We start from the raw sequence: 6,109 nt of genomic DNA on the forward strand, positions 1-6,109 counted from the left end.
AATTCATCAGTGCGAGTGACCTGGTACATGCACCGACCGACTGGATGAGAAGGGCATGTTGTTCGTTCACTTCAGCATCAGCATGCGAGTCTACCGAGAGCTGTTAATGTGTAAAACTTACTGATGTTTATACACATTGAGGGACGTTCACATGGCTCGCATCAGCGCTGCCGAATACATTGAAGTCTATGAAGCGATGTGTCAGCGCAACCTCGGTGCCAACTTCACACCAAAGTGTTGTCTTTGAGAGTACAAAGCTATAAGAAATTTTAAAAAACTGTCCAAATTTATGATGAGATATTGAATGCCAAAAAAAAAGTAAACGCTAAGATCTAAACATAAACGAGTCCTCTTTTTAATTTCTGCAATCAAAGCAATTGCCATTAATTTTCTCTTCTAAATACACCGATCAGCCACAACAATTAAACAACCTGCCTAATATCATGTAGGTCCCCCTTGTGCCACCAAAACATCACTGACCCTTCGGGGCATGGGCTCCACAAGACCTCTGAAGGTGTTCTGTGGTATCAAGACATTAGCAGGAGATCCTTTAAGTCCTGTAAGATGCGAGGTGGGGCATCCATGAATCGGACTTGTTGTTCCAGAACATCCCATAGATGCTCAATCGGATTGAGATCTGGGAAATTTGGAGGCCAAGTCAACACCTTAAACTCTGTCATATTCCTCAAAACATTCCCGAACAATGTGTGCAGTGTGGCAGGGTGCATTATCCTGCTGAAAGAGGCCACGGCCATCAGGGAATACCATTGCCATGAAGGGTGTACGTGGTCTGCAACGATGTTTAGGTAGGTGGTACGTGTCAAAGTAACATCCACATGAATGCCAGGACCCAAGGTGTCCCAGCAGAGCATCACACCACCTCCGCCAGCCTACCTTCTTCCCATGGTGCATCCTGCTGCCATCTCTTCCTCAGATAAATGATGCACACGCACCTGACCGTCCACATGATCTAAAAGAAAACGTGATTCATCAGACCAGGCCACCTTCTTCCATTGCTCCATGGTCCAGACGCTAATGTGCACATTGTAGGCGCTTTCAGCAGTGGACGGGTTAGCATGGGCACTCTGACCAGTCAAACTGTGATGCACTGTGTGTTCTGACACCTTTCTGTCATGGCCAGCATTACGCTGTTTTGTGGGATCGGACCAGACGGACTAGCCTTCGCTCCCCACGCGCATCAATGAGCCTTGGGCGCCCATGACCCTGTCGCCGTTTCACCGTTTGTCCTTCCTTGGATCACTTTTGGTAGGTGCTAACCACTGCATACCGGGAACACCACTCAAGACCTGACATTTTGGAGATGCTCTGACCCAGTCGTCAAGCTATCACAATTTAGCCCTAGTCAAAGTCGCTCAGATCCTTATGCTTGCCCCTATTTCCTGCTTCCACCTCATGAAATTCAAGAACTGACCGTTCACTTGCTGCCTAATATATCCCACCCCTTGACAGGTGCCATTGTAACAAGATATACGTAACGCCCCTCCGTGATGCTTTCGGCAACGCTTGTCATGTCGAGGGCAAAGTTCCCAAGACCCACGACCACCGAGGTCTTTTCCCAGTCATCTAGGACACTTAGTTTCGAGCCTCCCACAGCTCCGCCTTCCACGACTTGGCCTTTGACAGAAACGGCAAAATAAAAGCTCGATTATGGACGCATGTGCTTTTGTTTAAATATTACACTTCTTGGGCGCCTAAAATTGTGCCTTGAAAAGAGTGGGAGCCATTGTAGAGCTTTTAAGCTTTCAAACGATACCAATTCAGGCGGACCCGAGCTGAAAGGGTCAATGCAATTTGTACGAAATTTCCCTAACAAACGTCAAACTCGTCTTTCGTCTTAATTGCATGCTTGAAATTCCCTTAGCATGAAGAGGATGGAGGTATCTATCACAACCGCTTGACTTTTTTAAATCAATTTACAGAGAGATTAACCAGCTTGAAGCAATGCACATGAATTTATGTTTCCACTAAAAGCACAGCTATAAGATATTGTTCAGTTTCAGGTTAATCTTGTATATGAAGTGTTCTCTTTCTCTGTGACCTTTTTGCTTTTCAGTCCTCACATGAATCTGTTTACTGCAGTTTATCCCAATGATGTATGTGTTCTATATGCACTCTTTCCGGAAGCATTGTTTCATTTACATTTCAGCATGCATTCATGGCAGTTTATTATCTCTCGTATGAAACTCCATTCTCCAGGGCCGTGAATCTGAATGTGTTCCAGTAGAAGGCCAGTGGTGAGGGACACTGATGTTTCTAGTACATCTGTGACCTTCATGAAGATATTCAGATATCCCGTTCTCTCCACCTGACCTGCGGAAGATAAATGCCAGATATAACCTTTCCCTGTGAAAACCGCTTGTCAAAGGGATAAATTGTTATGAGTTTGTTCTCTGAGGTGATTCTCTCCAAGCACTCAATGGCAAAATGACAAAAGGATGTTCATTTTGTGTTCCATTACATAAGTTGTACATGTTTGGCACCATTTTATTCAAATGACGTTGACCATACATAAGCCCAGAGATGAGATGTGTTTTGAACTCTGAAACAAACAGAATAAAAGTTGTTCTGCGTGTAATATGAATCCTTAACAATCCATTGAAATACAGCACAATAATCAATGCAGGACATCCGCGCATGCTTGAGTGACTTACACGTTTCACTGGTGTCACAAGAGTCCTTAAAAGACTAAAGCTGGCATCGAAATTCACTGATCAAATCTACAGTAATGTACAGCAAATCATTGAGGCGGAACCTCAGTCCAGTGGGGTATCAGATGGGCAGAATAATAAAAACAAGCAAGTACAACCCCAGTATTATGAGGCGTTACAGTCTTCAATCAGACTGCTTGATATGTTGGAAAGTGATTTGTGACACGCATGACAGCTGTGCCATTTATAATCCGTATCCATAGCAACAAACTCCCAAATATAGCAATAACAGTGATCAATCACTGCAGGAGATCTTCTGGAAGTTTCCATTAGGCGAGGAAGTTCTCGCTTGTTTTTAATGCTTTGCCGGGTCAGAAATGAAGGGGGGCTCGAAGCAAATATGGCACTAAAAATGACTAAAACGCTCCCGAAATTCAAAGTGTGGGGGCAAAAAATGCCCTCGTAATCAATTCTGTTATTTATGAATAAAATCTGATATAGTTTTTCGTATTATTATGGTCCCAGTTATACATATTATGGGATGAATATGAGCTGATGTTGATTTAATTAGGTTTAGTAATTGGTAATAAATTCTAAACTTTATATAAATGGTTAAAATGGTTAGAAATAAAATATGCCCTCATATTTCATACCGCCCCCTGGTGGTTTTTTGTGTTGCCGCCCACAATTTTTCACACTCAAATTGAAAAGCTCACCTATCACACATACTATGGACTAGTTGCAAACAATTTGTCTCATTTTTCAGATAAGCCTAATTTTATTATAAACTGATTCCCCTTTTTTTCCGGTTGTCTTAACGTTGTAAACATGTTATTCTGGTCCTGTTTACTCTATCTCACTTTGAAAAGTCTCTTTTTATTCCACTAGATGGAAGAAAGCACTAGACAGATATTTTTCCTCCATCACAATACACAGATGTGAACTGTAGGGGGCGCTCTAACACATTATACCCCTCACAGATGTGAACTGTAGGGGGCGCTCTAACACATTATACCCCTCACAGATGTGAACTGTAGGGGGCGCTCTAACACATTTACCCCTCACAGATGTGAACTGTAGGTGGCGCTCTAACACATTATACCCTCACAGATGTGAACTGTAGGGGCGCTCTAACACATTTTACCCCTCACAGATGTGAACTGTAGGGAGCTCTAACACATTTTACCCCTCACAGATGTGAACTGTAGGGGGCGCTCTAACACATTATACCCCTCACAGATGTGAACTGTAGGGGCGCTCTAACACATTATACCCCTCACAGATGTGCTCGTCCATAGACATTCAGTCTAATGTTCAGTTCAAGCAACACCCTCATTATTTCATTGAATATCTCGGCCTCTGAGTGGACTATAAGCTCAATCTAGGTGTCATTAGAAAGCTCAGATCCTCCCCTTTGTGATGGTATAATTTATCATCAATAGTCAAAAACATATTTTCTGATGATTTGTTTTGGATGCTTTTACATCTGGATGGAATATTTTGTTCTGGACATCTAATATATAACGTTGGATTATTCAGCCATGCAAACTCACAGACAAGTAAACAATGGCTCATTTTTTTTGAAAACTCCCTAAGGTAAAAGCAGATATAAAGATTTTGGCTATTTGTGGCTGACAGCAGCAGTTATCGTGCATAAAAGAGACATTTATATTTGATGGTTTACAGAAATCATATTTAACAGTACAAACATATTTTGAACTGTGGTATTAGAGCAACAAATTAATCTGTACAGTCACATTCCTGAGAGTGAGAGCTTTCATTTGATATGTGACTTGTCCATTTATGTGCTATGTGAAGGACTTTTATTTTATTATAAATATTTGTTTTCCATTACCTCTAGGGGGCGCTAATTTTCACCGCGAATGTTAAAAGGCCCTATTTTGTTATTTTACGTGACATAAATGCAGAAGTGATGTTATCTCTGAAAAGTTCAGATTCTAAGCTTTCAAACGATACCTCATATGCCTGACATATGCATGCACAGACTTTAACGTAAGCGTAAATATTTCTGCAATATAGCGCCCCCTCTGGACATGACGGCAGGTCCAAAACGTTTCAACTGAATTTCTGATACTGATGCTTTGATTCAAATTATATACAGTTGTTTGGAAAGAAGAGGCCATATATAAGAATTAACAACTAAGAGAGACTGGGTCTGGTTGTCATATTTTTTAATTTAGTGATATTTCTTAGGGTAGGTTTGTATATGGAAGCACATTTTTGTAATATGCCCATACATTAAAGTCCTGACTACAAAAAAACTTAAATAAAAAAACGTAAAAAAAACACACCATTATTGCAAAACGTGAGTCAAATGATATCGGACCGTGTTTGTCGAAATATTCAGATTTTAAACAGCACACTGTAGATCCGATTTTTTCCTTGTAGTGTTTGTTACATACACTGACACGTATTTATGTTAAACAACAAGAGCTCGTAGCCACGGGAACAAAGTCGCTGAACAACAAAGATGGAAAACTATTGTGACAAATCTCTCCGTCTGAACATCTCTGATCAAACGCTGAGAGACTGAACCAGAGAGCTGATTTTATTCTATGAAATAACCTTGTGTACTTCAATGCAACTTCTTAGAGTGATGCGTGTTCTGAAGTCATGTGAAACACTGCTCACAGGCTATTATATATATATCTATATCACCTTATTAGGGGCCGTGCCCCAAAGGAGCTAGCCCTTATTGTGTCCGTTGGTACTGTTCTGATTTTTCCGGATGGGAGTCTATGGCAGCCCTATGAACCGTACATAGGAAAGTTATGACGTTTGGCACACTGATAGGGGTGGGCATGGATAGACCCTATACCAAATTTGGGGTCTCTAGGTCATACTATATAATGCCACCACTAGTTTTAAAATTCACTTTTCTTTCGCGTGTATCTTTTGGACCTTGCAATAAAGCTCCGTCCATTACAGTGGCCGCCATCTTGGATTATGACGTTTACATTCAACTTTTCACATCCTTCAAAGTTTGTCCGATTTGTCCAAAGAATGGTTCAAAATAATCTCCAAACCAAGCCGAGCAATTAAAACAGAACTGACCAGAAATTATTTTAATGCTACCGTTCCGAAATTACGCCAATGCAAAGTTAACGAGTTGGACGCGAAAATGGAATTGAGGCTGTATCTCAGCTATGCTTTATCCTTCCGGAACGAAATTTGGTATGCTTCATCATGACCACGATCCAAGGTAACATGCAAAGTTTCGTGACAGCGTCACCTATGGGTCAAGAAATGTACAAATTGGCTATTTATGCCCATAACTGTTAAACCGTTAGTTCTAAAGTTACGATTCCTTGCGTCTTGGGTGTCTTTTGGATTCCTTGGGTCATGAGGATTTAAACAATATACATTTTACCAACATCACCCATATAATCTCTCTGCTATTTAGAATTTTATGAAAAAAG

This window comes from Xyrauchen texanus, chromosome 41 (genome assembly GCF_025860055.1).
Source record: "Xyrauchen texanus isolate HMW12.3.18 chromosome 41, RBS_HiC_50CHRs, whole genome shotgun sequence".
NCBI lineage: Eukaryota > Metazoa > Chordata > Actinopteri > Cypriniformes > Catostomidae > Xyrauchen > Xyrauchen texanus.